Raw genomic sequence first — 15,700 nt, forward strand, 5'->3', positions numbered from 1 at the left:
TAGCTGGTAAAGGTGGCACAAAGCCTGCCCGTGGCTAGGTCTCCTCAGGATCTCTGGAACGGGAGAGGGCTTTGTCACCTAGGAGAACATCACATCCTCAAACGGCCAGTCAGTTTAGCACCAGCTCTTCAGGAGGGAGAGAACACAGAAGAGGGACGAGCTGGTTGAGAGATGGAAAAAGACCAACTTAACTCCTGGAACCCAGAGTGCCCAAGACCCAGGGAATACTTCCTCCCTGGATCCTGGCCATAGGGACCAGACTGAGACCACCAGCTGCTATCTTCATGGTTCTACCCATCACAAGCCCCAGCCATGGGGCTACCCACGGCCCTCACTCAGCTGCTGCTCTGCATCCCGAAGAGCTGCAAGCCCAAGTTTCCCAGCCAAGTCTTACCACGCAACCCCCTTCTATCAGAGTCTGTCCCCTCATCCAGAATCGGGTGCCAGCCCTTCACGAACAGTAATGAGTGAGTGAGCGAGTGGACACTTCCACCTCACAAATGAATCCTTCAAGAGGGGAAGAGTGGTGTCTACTGCAGAGAAGAAGACATCAGCACCACAGCTGGCCCGGGGAAACATCTGCTTCTTCCTGGCTCTTTGTCCTTAGTGTTTGTCTCAGGAGAACACACTCTAACATGTGGGTGTGCACATGCATGCTCTCTCTCTCTCTCTCTCTCTCTCTCTCTCTCTCTCTCTCTCTCTCTCACACACACACACACACACACACACACACACACACCTCAGTGTGCCCTAGCCCTTTAACTCCTGCCTGAGGACAATAGCCATTCTGTCTGTCCTGGCCCATCCCAGCAACCATACAAGTTCAAATGAAGCAAAGGCATGAGATAAATATTTCCTGAATAAAGAAAGAAGACAAGAGAGAAGGTGGGAAGAAATGAATGAGCTATCTCGAGGTGGCAGGTATACTAAGTCCCACTCCAACACTGGGAGGAGGGGCCCCCGAGAGATGGAACTAGGCAGGGCCACTAACTCTAGGTGTCTTGGCTGTTCATGTAGCCACTATTTGCATGGATCAGTGGGCCAGAGGGTGAGCTGGTAATCCACCCCCTGTTCCTCCTTTCCTCTCCTCTTCCCTCAGATGATGTAGGGGATGGTGGGGGAGATGAGGAGGGCAAGGGAGGGTGAGGAGGGTGTGTCTCTGGATGTTCCAGCTTTCTTCCTTCAGGAAACACAGGGTGCAGGCTAGGGTGTCAAGAGTGGGCTGGAGTCCCAGCTTCGTTTGGCTCTTGAGAGACTGTGAGCCTGTAGCCTCCTTGTTTGTAGTCTGATGGCAGAGGCTCTGGGCCTGTGGTACTTCAACTGTCCACCAACCTCCCATCATCTCCAAGAGACATCTGTGACATGAGAGTGTGAGATGGGAATACACACACACACACACACACACACACACACACACACACACACACTCTCTCACAGAGCCCTTGGTAGTCAGAGTTATCACTGCCAGGAGTCACTGGTCCCCAAACCCCAGCCCCTCTGCTGCCGCCACCCCTCTGATTCAATTACCAGCTCAGCTTTCAAATCAGGCTTCAGCCAGTAACTTTTCTGAAGAAAATGATTATGTGATTATTTCAACCTTGCTCCAAACACCATTTTAATTGGATCTGGGAAAAGGCAATTTCTACAATCGGAGGGGCCACTCGAGAAAGGGAGTGGCCTGGGACGACAGGCAGGAGCCGCTTGCCTCCGCCTCCAAGGGCACAGGTACGCACCGGACACCTCCAGGACTCACTCCCCCTAAAAGCTCCTCCTGTCACTGGGCCCAGGGTGAACCTCAGAGAGAAAGAGGACATTGTAGGGGGGGGGGGGCTTCCCCAGCAGCTGAGCTAGGCAAAGGGCTGGATGAGGACAGACTCCTGGGGACCATGTCTCCACCCTAGAAAACATCCTTTTCTGCCAATCTGCGCTTGCCCCATTCCCCACTCCCTCACTGCCTGCTACCAACCCAAAGTAAACGTTTTGCTCAAACTCCAGCCTGAGGAGGCAGAACTGGAAGCATCCGATTTCCCAGAATTCTGTAGCACCTTTGGAAGAGATTTGAGAATATCTGCTCCAGGGGCCACCCTGCTGGCCAGTGGCTGGAGCCTGACAAAGCAAGTCTTCCTGAGCCTGTCATCTACCAAAGGCAGATCAAGTTCTTGGTGGTCCCCAAGCCCCTCCCAACAATGAAGCCACCTTACCAGATTTACCAGGTATCCTGGTTTCCCACCAAGCTGGAGTACTCCAGTGTCAACTCCTGTCACTTCCACTGGGAGCTGTGGGCTCTGAGCTATGTAGAATGGACCTTCTCTAGTAGCCAACAATATCCCTAGGCCAGAACTCAGCCAGATGCCAGGCAGAAAGTGGGGCTGGGCCCAGAGTGGGAGGGCCGTGCCCCAGAGGTGGACAGATGAGATGAAAACCCCATCGACAACCCCCCTTGGACTTCATCTTAGTCCCAGTCACGTGGCTTCCTTAGGGGCTGCTTCTGACTCTCTTCCCCTCCTGTGACAAACACCATGTCAATACTGTAAACGCTGTAGAGCGACAGTTCTCGACCTTTCTACCACTGTACCCCTTAATACAGTTCCTCATGCTGTGGTGACCCCCCCAACCATAAAGTTATTTCATTGCTACTTCATAACTGATTTTGCTACAGTTACGAATATCATCATGCAAACATCTGCCGGGCGGATCTGATGTTCGACCCCCACAGGGGTCACCACCCACAGGTTGAGAACCACTGGGTTAGAAGATGCTGTTTGGAGAGAAGGTACAACAGGGTGCTCCTCATTGAAAAGGCAAATGTGTCTCCCATGCCCCACTGAGACCGCAGACCTCGGCTTCTGCCAGCCGTCAGCAAGCACATCCTGGACATTCAGAAAATGAAGGTGAAGAGACACCAAGGCAGACACGAAGAACACGGAAGTTGCCGGCCGCTGAGCATTGGTTGAGTGGCAGGTGCAGGGCCAGTGTCATGTCACAAAAACTAACAGTCTGGCAGGACACCCTTTTCTCGGGAGTAGCCTGGAACCCTGAGGCATAGCAGAGAAGACAAAAAAAAAAAAAAAAAAAAAAAAAAAAAAAAAAAAAAAAAAAAAAAAAAAAAAAAAAACCACAAACCCCCAAAACAGCCAGTGCGAGTGCTCAATGGGTAGAGGCTGTTGCTGTGCAAGCCTGGTGACCTGAGTGGGATCTCTGAGACCCAAATAAAGGTACCAGAAGAGAAGTGACTTCGAAAGGCTGTTACCTGACCTCCACATCCATCCCATGGCGCGTGGGCCCCTATCCCCACTGATAGTAATTTACAATTAAAAAAAGAAATGAAGCCAGTCACTAGTCTGACTCATGGGATCAAGTCTGGGAAGGCTTCCTGGAAGAGTCTGGGTGCTTGAGTAGAGGTCATTTCGACAGCAGGGACGAAGGGAAGGGGAGAGGGGAGAAGCAGAGAGAAGGTCAGCGTACTTTTGCCTTTTATGAAGCCTTGGGAAGGAATTGCATAGACTGACAGTCCTGAGACAAAGGCCAGTCAGACACTGTCAGGGTCTGATGTGACTCAGAGGGACCGATTTCATCAGGACCCACCTGGGTGTGAGCCCTGGCCTTTCCTGACTTCTCCTCAGTCTCTGTGACCCCTGAAGTTGAGTACACCAGGAAGCAGAAGAGAGCCTGTCTGGGAGCTAGAAGGACATTTCTCTGGGACCCCAGAGGGCATGAGAATATGATGTAAGATGAACAGGACCCCAAGCCTCCCTGGAAAGTGCCTGCCTGGAGCAGGGGCTTTCAGATGCCTGGATTGTGGGGGTGGGGAATCCTATTGTCAAAGACGAAACCCAGCCCCGCTATCCCTCCTTCACTCATTAATTTCTGGAGAAGTATTAGCTGTCAGCAAGCAGCGGTCCTCCAATTCAAATTACAGAATTTGAATTCTTAATTTCTCCTAATCCATCAGTGAGCTGCCTTCCTGAGCTAATATTAGCTGCAACTGGTGAGGCCAGGGAGTGTTCGTTGATGCCCCGCCCCTCTCCAGCCTCTCTAATCGATAGGGCTGGACCCGGGCCCTGGGCCGCTCCCAGGCAGGGACCCTCTGGGTACTCCCCAACTGCCTCTACTTCCAAAATAAATAGGAAGTATTAGAAAGGTCCCTGGAGATAGAGGGGAGCCAAGCAGCAGGAAATAGAGAAAAAAAGTAGAGATTTCTCTGAGGTGGAGAGATGGACTCAGAGCCTGGAAGAAACCCACGGAAGAGGCGATTAGCAAAGGCAGGAGAGATGGAAAGCCTGAACCAGAGGCTTAAAGGTGTCATGAGCCGGAGAGGAGTGAAGCAGACCTCCAAACTCCAAAACCAGAGCAGCCAACCCCAGCATTGGCAGGAAAACAGCAAAGCAAAGCTAACTGCAGGGATTCACCAGGGTGTCTTGTGACTGGGTCCTCCCATCAGCAATGGGAGAGCATCTTCCCACGGATGTTTTGGGGAGGGGCAGCGCTCAAAAGCCAGGAAGCTCTCTTGCTTTTTCTCCATCAGTATGATCCCCTTTCCTTGAGAATTAGCAGACAGGTAGTATACTGAGGCCTCAGGGATAACCACTAGGCTAACAATTCCATATCTGTTTATTTTAAATCTTTTTAAAGAATGTGTGCATGCATGTGTGCACTCGTGTGTGTGTGTGTGTGTGTGTGTGTGTACCAGGTTTGCAGGCATGACCCATTTCATGTCTCTATTATTTATTTATTTTGTATTTATTTTGTGGTTCTGTGACTCAAACCCAGGGCCTTGTAACATGCTAGTAATGTGTTCTACCACTGAGCCTTCTCCATAGTTCTTGATTTTTGAGACAAGGTCTCACTATTCGACCCAGGTTGGGTTCAAATTCATAATCCCCCTGTCTCAGTTTCCTGAGTGCCGAATCACTCATGTACCAGGCTACCTTGCTTGCTATTACCAGGTAAGGAGACCGGTCCAGGGTTAAGTCACTTCCTCAAGGTCATGGGAGTGCTAGGATTTGTCTGACTCCAAAGGAAGATGGTCTACACCCTGTCATATAATGTTGGGGACTATGTACTGAGAAACATCGGATGTCCTTATTTAATTAGCAAAGGTTAAAGAGAACTCATGGCTTGCCCCGTGACTTCCTCACCTGACCACAGTTTTATCAGCCAATCTTAGCGAAATCCAGATGGCCTGTACCTTCCAGATGCTCATGCAGCTAACCGACTGCCTCTTCATCTCCCCGAAATGACTCTTCACCCAGACAGGCCGAGTTCAGGTCAGGCCTTCAGCTCGAAGTCCTCTGTCTCTGTCTGTCTCTATCTGTCTGTCTGTCTGTCTGTCTGTCTGTCTGTCTCTCTCTCTCTCTCTCTCTCTCTCTCTCTCTCTCACACACACACACACACACACACACACACACACACACACACACACACACGGCTTGTTCTTCCATGGTCTGTTCTTTGTCTTTTCCATACTGTCCTTCTCCTCAGTAAGTGTGAGTCTCTCAGCATGGCCACATGCCCTTCAATGTCCTAGGACTTGGCCCAGTCTTGCCCTGGCAAGTGCTCTGTAAACATCTGTGGACTTAGCAACAGATTGGTGTGGTGAAGACAGGAGAGCCAAGCTAAAGCTGAGAAGAATTGTCTTTCAGCCGGTGTCCTGGGGAAGCTAGAGATAAACAAGTAGTGGCCCCAGGTCCCAGCAGGTGTGCATGACCAGACGGGACAGTTGTCAGAGAGGGGGTCTTGGGGGTGTGATGAGGTATTAGGAAGGCAGTGTTCCAGGCTGCTCAGGACACTGCCCTGGTAGCCTTTCATCTGGGGAAGGTCTCTGCCGTCCCCCTCCCCCTCCTCCTAAATCTGCAGGGCCAGGTTTGCATGGAACTATTTCAGACCAAACCTCTGAATTATGCACAGGCTGGTCAGTGAGCTCTGCACTGCTGGCAAGTGGGGTGGGGAGAGGGAGGGGGAGTTTCACTTTCACATGTCTGTGTTTGGAGGAAGGTGGTGGTGGGGCCACTGTAGCTTTTGTGACTGAGGGGTTGTACCTATGAATGAACAATTACAGCTTCATATTCAGGGAGTGTGAGCTCCCAAGGATGGTCTCCATCCCAGTAACATAACAGGATGATGAACTCCTGGACATAGCAACTTGTGGTCCCCAAAACTCTGCCAGAGTAGATGGAGGTGCAAAATGACTGTATTGTATGTCTTGACCCTTGTCTGTCTGCCCAAGAAACCCTCAAAAGCCATCAACCCAAGCAGTGGTGTGGCGCACGCCTTGAATCCCAGCACTCGGGAGGCAGAGGCAAACAGATCTCTGTGAGTTCAAAGTCAATGAAAATAAAGCAAAAAGCCATCGCTCCATCAGACTTATCCCAGGCTATGCCACTAGGCACTTGAACCCATTAACAGAGTTGTCACAGCACACACATCCAGCAGGTGCAGTAATCCCCACTTTACTGAGGAAGAAACAAAAAGTCAGAGAGACTAAATAACAAAACAAAGAAAAAGAGGAGAATCTTGCTGGAGATGTGCACCATGGAACCAGGGGACCAGAGAGCTAACAGGCTGAGGAAGGAGTAAGGTTGAGACCCCAGAAGAGACCTGCAGCTCACAGAAGCTCTGCACCCAGGAATCTCATACAGCTCAGTCAAAGACAGTCTGGATGTATGTAGATATATGTATATATGTGTATAAGTGTATATGTATATATGTATATATTTATATATGTAAGAGTGTTTGTGTATATATGTGTATAAGTGTATATGTTTATAAATATGTATGTATATATGTGTATAGGTATATCTGTGTATAAGTGTAGGGCTGGAGAGATGGCTCAGTGGTTAAGAACACTGACTGCTCTTCTAGAGGTCCTGAGTTCAATTCCCAGCAACCACATGGTGGCTCACAACCATCTGTAATGGGATCTGATGCCCTCTTCTGTTGTGTCTGAAGAGAGCAATAGTGTACTCATACACATAAAATAAATAAATAAATGTTTCTTAAAAATAAGTGTATATATACGTGTGTATATATGTATAAGTGTATATATATGTGTGTGTGTGTATATATATGTGTAAGTGTGTATGCATATATATGCATATGTGTAAATGTGTATGTGTGTATATTCTTTGCAGTGCTGAGATGGAACCCAGGGCCTTAGCCATGTTAGGCACACAACTGAGCGACATTCCCAGTCCTAACAATTCAATCCAGTTGTGCTTGTGTGTGTGTGTGTGTGTGTGTGTGTGTGTGCATGTGTGTGTGTTATATGCATATGTGTGTGCCCATGTGCATACAAGCAGAGGCTAGAGGGTGATGTCAGGTATATTCCTCTATTGGTCTCCACTGTATTTCTTTAGACAGGATTTCTCCCTGAACCAGATGCTTGCTGTTTCATCTAGACTGGCTAGCCAGTGAGCTCACAGGATCCATTTGTCCCAGCCCTTCAACACTGGAGTTAGAGGCACCTGCTGCTGTGCTTGGATTTTATATGCATGGTGGAGATTCAAACTCAGGTCCTCATGCTTGTCCTGGAAGTACCCTTATCCACAAAGCCAGCTCCCTAGTCCCCAAATGCACCTGTAACTCCAGCTCCAGAAGATAAATGTCCTCTTCTGACCTCATACTATTGCATGCACCTACACAGACACAAACACATGTAAGTAAAAATATTAAATAAATCTTTTTTTAAAAAAGAGTGCTTCCTGGGCAGAGGCGGCACACACACTCAGGAAGCAGAGGGCAGGCAGATCTCTGTGAGTTTGAGGGCAGCCTTGTCTTCAGAATGAGTTCCAGGACAGCCAAGGCTATACAGATAAACTATGCCTTGAACCTCTTCCCCGTCAAAGGGTGCTCACTGTTCAGTGCTCTTGCAGAGGAGGAACTAGGTCCTGCTTCTGGCTTGTTATGGTGGCTCATAGCCACTCCAATTGAGAGTGATGCAGCGCCCTCTTCTGGTCACCAAGGGTTCCTGCACCCATGTATGGCTGTATCCTCTCACATATATACAAGTTTAAAAATAAATAAAATAAAATTTTTTTTAAGTACACATCTCATAAACATTCTCAGGGAAAGCTGCCAGATACCAAGAGTACATACTACATAATTCCATTTATATGAGACACTAGGAAAGACAGATCTAATCTATAGCGACAGGAGGCAGATAGGCAGCCTGGGGCTGGGGGCAGGGTGGCCGTTGACTGGGAAGGGGCACTAGGGAGCTTTTGGGGGATGATGGGAGTGTGCTCCACCTTGATTGCTGAGGTGGTTATATGTGTATATAAATTTTCCCAAATTCTTCCAACTGAACACTTAAAACGTATGCATTTTTACTGTGTGTAAATTGCATTTCAACAAAGTTAAAAAAGAAATCCACGCAAGCTGAGATGGAACCCACACTTATAACTGTTGTGAGCTGTGTCTGAGTACCAGACACCTGGGGACCCTTTAAGAAAGCCTCTGTGGTTCGTTTTGGTTGGTTTTTGTTTGCTCGTTTGTTCTGTTTTTAACGATTTATTTACTTTTATTTTATGTTTATGAGTGAGGGCCTGCATGTATGCATGTGTTCTGTATGTGGCCTGACACCCAAGGAGGTGAAAAAAAGCAGATACACTGCTGGGCCTGGAGTACCAGTGAGCTGCCATGTGGGGTCTGGGAATTGAACCTGGGTCCTCTGAGCAATCACTCCAGCTCTGGATTTGTTTTAAATTATTCAATTAATTAATTTAAAGTGTTGTTTAATCCAGACTGGCTCAAACTAGATACACATTTGAGGATGACCTTGAACTCCTGATTCTTCTGTCCCCATCTCCCAAGTGCTAGGGTTGCAGGCTTGTGCTACCATGCCAAGCAAAGATTGTCACTCTCTTGTGTGTGGTGCCAGGGACTGAAGCCAGGGACTCATGGCTTCTATGAGACGGTAAGCAAGCATTAAACCACTGAGCTACATCCTCAGCCCCCTCCCACTTTGGGACAGGGTTCACTGTGTAACTAACTCATAGTGGCTTTGAACTTCTAGTCCTCAGCTTCCCGAGGGCTGGGATTACAATGGTGTACCACTGTGTACTGGCTTGTGTACCGATTTGCTGGCAGTGGGTGGGAGTCTGTCTGAACTGGTGGGAGTAGGCCCAGGGTAGTTGTTCCTATCCTAGGAGTCTTTAGACTTGATCACCTGTGCCTACCAGGGAGAAAGCATCCCTCTCCCTCCGCCCCAGACTCCCTACAGCTTCCCCCATATCCTAAGGAACTGACCCTCCCTGGTGCTGTTGAGTCACTTACTAGGGTACCTCCATGAATGGTACTTCACAACTTCTTCAGCCAGCATCCTGTCTGGCAGGTTGGGAACCTCCAAAGGACCAAAGTTTAATTTCTTTCCATTTCCTAAAGTTAAGGCCACCCTAGTGTCCCCATGCGTCGCTGGACAGGCTGGTCTCACCTACCTCCTGGAGCATGGTAAGAAACTTCCAGAAAAGTAGAAAGGGAGAAAATGGGTTCACCCACCAAATGCACTGCAGGGTGTTCAGGAGGGCCTGGCCAGTGTGTGCGCTATCCCAGGACTTTGTCTTACTGGGTGAAGTAACCAATTGCTTACTGAATACCTGCTTTATACTGGGCTTTAAATTAAGCCCTATGCCTGCATTGCCTGCTAATCCTCCAGACAGAGGCCTCAGTGAGACCAGGAGCTACTGCTGTCCCCATTTCACAGATGAGGATATGGAAGCACGTGGAAGGGATGCAAGATCATGTAACTAGCAGATGGTAGGAAGACTGACATCCACCTGCAATAGTAATTTCCCAGCAATCCTCACACCGGCTCTGTCTGAATCCCAAGGAGGGCTTTCCGTCCCTGGTTTTGTTTTTGCTTTGAGAAAGGGTCTTACTATGTAGCCCTAGATGGCTTGGCGCTCTCTATGTAGACCAGGCTAGCCTCAAACTTACAGAAATCTCTCCATGCCTCTGGCTCCCAAGTGCTGAGACTTCACAAAGGCATGTGCCATAATTCTGGACCATCTAGGATTTTTTTTTAAACTACAGACCACATACAAAGTCAGCCGTATGGCTCAGCAGGTAAAAGCCTAATGACCTGACTTTGATTTTCATATCCTGGAAGGCAAGAACTGATTCCCACGATGAATTAGCCTCCAATCTCCACACGCACACTCCCTACATAAGTAGATAAATTCTAAAAAATTAAAATAAATAAATAAAAGCGCATTCATGCATTTCTTTTTTCAAACAGGGTCTTATCTATCCCAAGCTAGCCATGAACTAGGTAGGTGCCAGTGGGTGCCTTTGAATTGCCTCCTCCTCCTGAGTGCTAGGCTTACAGGCACAAGGCCAGGCTCCTGGCTTTTGTGGTGTTAGGGATAGAACCCAGGATTTTGTAAATGCTAGGCAAGTGCTCTTACCACCGAGGTACATCCTTAACCCCTAGGTTGCTGTGCTTTGGGGTATTTGTTTGTTGGTTTTGGTTTTGGTTTGGTTTTTTGTTTGTTTTTGTTTGTTTGATTGATTGATTGATTTGGTTTGGTTTGGGTTTTAGAGACAGGGTTTTTCTGTGTAGCCCTGGCTGTCCTAGACCAGGCAGGCCTCAAACTCACACAGATCTGCCTGCCTCTGCTTCCAGAGTGCTGGGATTAAAGACATGAGCCACGGGCCCTGCTGATTACTGGGTCTTTGTTGTGTGTTTCTTTCCTCTTGGTTTTTAGGAGTTCACTTGGGTAGATGACAAATCCTGCCCCCACCATCCCACCAGGACTCACTGGGCTCCCTATAGCTGGGAATAGGACCAGTCCTGCTGCCTGAGGCAGGTGGGCGGGATTGAACTTGGTCAGAACTGGCTGGGGTTGGGGATGGCAGGGAAATGAGATCTACAAATAGCAGCAAATTGTTCATTGATTTCTATCCTGTTGGGAAGAACCCTGGGACCAGCAAGAGCAAGACTGAGTTTGAACTAGAACAGTAGGGAGGCTCAGCCTAGGGCCGCCAAGCAAAGTCAGGAGGCAGACCTCAGGATGCCCATGCCTTCCAGGACCGTCTCCTGTGCCTACTCTGGAGATTTCTGGAAGGTGGGCAGGTTCCAGTTAGTATAACATGCAGATAGAGAGAGGGGTGAAAATGCAGGAGAAAAATTCTCCATCCCCAAATGCCTGCTTCTCCAAGAGGACCCATATTTTAAATATCTTGCGCTATTAGGCTCTTAGACACACACAAATGACTCTGCCATATGGTGAGGTTTGGGAATCAGAAAATAACTATCATGCCTTGACAGGACACAGGGCCTCCAGTGACCTGCCTTCCCAGTTTCCACATCCTGTGGGTACCCTGGGTTCCTGGAGTTGGTTGTATGTCCCCCCCACCCCGCCCATGCCCTATCCCCTCTGTGTCTTTGCACAGACAGTCCCTCTAACTCCAGTGCTTTCTCTGGGTCCTGTACTGTGCAATCCTGAAGACCTAGACAAAATCAGAAGCCCTGCTTCCTGCTAAAGCCTTCCCAGCTGCCTGCAGTCTCCTAGGCCCTTTCTTCCTTTAACTCCTGGGGTCTGGGCTGGAACAATCACACTCCTGCCTTCTGCTTGCAGCGTGTGTGTAAATGTCTCCATGTGGAGGCTCAGAGAATGCCATTCCCCTGTGGTTTCCTGGGCAACAGTTCCATCTCCTCCACTGGACAGTAAGGATCTGACTGTCAGAAACCACATTCTCACCATCTCTGCCCCCATCTTTAACCTGCAGCTGATAACATGGTGTGTGACTGCAGCCTTGGGGACATCTGCAACCAGAAGGAGCCACAGGGACTTCTTGTCTCCACCCTTGAAATCTATAAGTCTCATGACGGAGGAATTTCCCCTCACGTTAGTTTCTGCTCCATTACCTGGAAATAGTGGGATGAAAGGGACTCCAGACAGCTAGCGTTCTAGGTCCTAAACTCATCCCACTACTGGAAGAAGAAGAAGAAGAGGAAGAAGAAGAAGAAGAAGAAGAAGAAGAAGAAGAAGAAGAAGAAGAAGAAGAAGAAGAAGAAGAAGAAGAAGAAGAAGAAGAAGAAGGAGTTTGAGGCCAGCTTGGTCTACAAGGCAAGTTTCAGGACAGCCAGGACTACACATAGAAACCCTGCCTTGAAGAGAAAAATAAAGAACCCAAGAGAAGTTATTGCCATCAGCCCAGTCTTCTTGTAGTTGTGGACAAGTTACAGAGGCCTGTGGTAATGGTACCTGGGAGAAGAAGGAGGAGCCCACCACTGAGCCTCCTCACTGATAGGGAAACTGAGGCTTGGGACAATTTCCTGAGCCGACTATAGCATGTCAGAGACCAGTGCCTTCTCACCATATGGGATTCTCCTGGGCTTGGTCCATGCTTGGCACTGGACAGGGCATCACAGTTGGCATATGTAGCCCCCCTGGGCAGGCCTCATGGAGGAGAAGATAGTAAGTCTCCTAAGCCTGTAGTCAGGGCCAGACCATCGCTTCCAGGGCCAGACTGATTTCCTGTCACCTGGTCCCTGGGCCCAGAGCAGCTGCTCCCTCATTTAATTAATGGCGCTGGTTCCGAGTTTTTGATGAAGAGAGATCATGAGCTATTGTTCCGTTCAAGTCTCCGTGGGGCTTTCCATCGAGAAAGAGTTCCAGGAGGGAATGGGAGAGATGGGGACAGCTCACAGGGCTGCCATACTGAGAACTGCATCCCTTCCCAACTCTCATCCCTTCTTTTGCCCTCACTTCATCCTCCCCGCTTCCCTTTGTCATGGCCGCTGGTTTTTCATGCTCTTATGAATATTCTCCATCCTCTGCTTTCTTCCCAGAACCTACGCTTTTTCTGTAAGTCCTTAACCCAGCTCTAAGTGAGCCACCGAGTGTGGTGACTGGGGGTTTCCCCATGAGATTAGCTCACCTCAGAAACATAACTCTATGTGAACTATCACTTTCAGCACTTAGCATCCTGCCTGGGGTAAGGGATGCTGGAGTTACCTAGTGGACAACAGCTGGATTCCTCGGAGCATAACTCAGAATAATGAGGGAAGTCTTCCCATGTCAGCTCTGTACCCTGCTCATAGCTGGCTGGTATGGAAGTCAGGCTCGGGTCAGATGGAGAGGGACTGGGCCAAAGATCAACAGATCCACTCTTGGCCAACTGGTCAAGTCCATGAAGGTGGAGGAAGTTGAGGTTAGTTCCAGTCAGAGCCAGGCAAACCCAGTGGTTACTAGCAGACAGCAACAGATGATGTTCAGGGACCTTGTTAGATCTATGGCTGGAGGAAAATTATGAGACATGGTTAATTTGAGGTGCCGGTTTTGGGGGGTTCTTAATGAAGGCTCTCACTGATTGTTGGGGTGGATGGTCACGATGGCCATTTGGTGTTGAGAGGCCACTATTAAGGTATTGTATTCACTACCCAGCAGTGGTGGTGCACTCCTTTAATCCCAGCACTTGGGAGGCAGAGGCAGGTGGATTTCTGAGTTCGAGGCCAGCCTGGTCTACAGAGTGAGTTCCAGGACAGCCAGGGCTACACAGAAACCCTGTCTCGAAAAACAAAAAACAAAACAAAACAAAAAGATATTGTATTCACACACTGGTATCCGGCCACCTAGTGATGAGCAATGACACTGGGTAGACACTGGCTAGCTGGTTGAGCATGGGCCATTATTGTTGGAGGTCAAGGAAGTCAAGGGGTGACCAGGCTTGACAGATGACTAGTCTTGCATAGTTAGTGGTAGGAGGCAGGCGCTGAGTGTCAGGATCTAGATGTTGGGAAGAAGGTGCTTGGTCCCCTACATCCTAAGATGCTACACCCCCTCTCAATATTGTGTGGTGTCTAATAAGGCTCAAGCTACGATGCCCCAGGTTGCCAGCTCTACTCCATAATCAGCCCCAAGCTGGGCAACTTGTTTTGCTCAGGTCCAGCAAGTGGAAGGGGCTTGGCCTCCTGGGGTCTGGTACGTGGGAAGGCAAAGCCAGGTCCTACAAGCGATGTAGCTCCATTGGTAGAGGGCTTGACTAGCATGCACAAAGCTCTGGGTTCAGTCTCCAGTGCTGTATGAAGCCAGGAGAGGTTCGCACACACCTGCAATTCTAGCACTCAGGAAGTACAGGCAGGAAGATGAGAAGCTGGAAGTCATCTTCTGCTACACAGGGAGTTTGAAGGCAGGCTGGGATACTAAGACCCTGCCTCCAAAAACAAAGAGCAACAACAACAAAAAACAAAAACAAAACAAAACAAACAAAAAACCAGAAAGAAGTATGGGGCATGGGGGATGGGCTGTTTCGTGATACAGTGAAAGTCCACAAGGAGGGGGCCTGTGAGAGGCCAGGATACTCATTGATGAATTGATCCCCACTATTGATGTTCCTTGGACAACATTTGAAAGGTGGAGCTGACGGAGAGGATGAAGGTCCTTCAGAGAAAGGCATGGCATGGCTTGGCCACTCAGAATACCAATGAGATGCCTGCACACTTGTCTTTCACTTTCCTGTAGGGTGTGAGGGAGGTGGAGACAGTCTGCAATGAGCTACAGTTGTGAGGACTTGGGGGGCTGTGGTAAGCAATGAACTATAGTTGACTACAGCATCTTGGCCCTGGGCAAGTTACAGGCTTGCCGGGCTATCACAGAGTAGCCTAGCTTCCCAGGGGGACAGTTTCTGCAGAGAGTTGGTCATCCTCCAAAAACAGACCATTTCCTTATTCAACTGGCAGGGAGTGCCCTGAGCTGGAGTTGTCCCAGTAAAGCTGAGCAGTCCCCTCTTGAGAAAGATGACTTCTGAGTCACCCCCTCCCACCATATGTTGTCATAGAGATCTTATTCACCGTATGGATGGTGAGAAAGGGCCAGGTCCTCCTAGGGGTGTGGGGATACTTACCACAAAATGCAAAGGAATAGCTGTTAGGATGGTAGCGTGATAGGGATGCAGGCAGGCAGAGGGAAGGGAGACAGGATGAGACAGGGTGAGGGAGACAAGCCAGTTCAATGCTGTGAGGTGGGGCAGAGCTGGGATCAGGAGGAGAGTTCAGGATGGAGTCAATGCCAAATCACAGCAGCATAGGCTAGTCTGACAGAGGAGACACCATTTGTGCCTTAGATAAAAGTCCAGTCTGATGGAGAGGTCTATTCCTTTCCTAGGAGCCCCGCTGTGAAAAGGAGGCATAGACTTTGCCTCGAGGAGCCTTAGCGTGTGCCTGCCCTTAGAGCGTGACCTTTGCTTGGGAAGGGAGATGAGAGGCAAGGTGTCCTGATGGGAGAGGGACAGGGAGACCAGGCCTGAGAGGGGAGACCAGACAGAATGTTGAGGTCAGGGTAGCCTCAAAGGCATCACTGTGATGGACTGAGAAGACACAAGCTGGCTTCTTACCTCTAACTTTGCAGTGCGGCCTAATTCATCCCCCATTGTTGCACCTGTGTGTGTGTGTCCCCTGCTCTGTCCCTGATGAATTATTAAAAGCACTCGACCCAGAAGGAGGCCATGGCTGCTGCTCCTGGCAGAGAGAGAGAGGACCTTTCCAGATGTCTTTCCTCAACCATGCATGTCATGTCCCTCTAGCCCCACACTCTACTTCCTGGGAGGTATTCCTTGTCTGTCCCACCACCCCTTACTCTGACAACCCCAACCATAGACATCCCTAAGGTGACCAAGACCCAGAAGATGAGCAATGGCTTTGGTATTACTAGCAAGCGTACTCATGACAATAATTTCCTACGTGACTTTGGACACGCCC

The sequence above is a fragment of the Arvicanthis niloticus genome, chromosome 6 (genome assembly GCF_011762505.2).
Source record: "Arvicanthis niloticus isolate mArvNil1 chromosome 6, mArvNil1.pat.X, whole genome shotgun sequence".
Classification (NCBI taxonomy): domain Eukaryota; kingdom Metazoa; phylum Chordata; class Mammalia; order Rodentia; family Muridae; genus Arvicanthis; species Arvicanthis niloticus.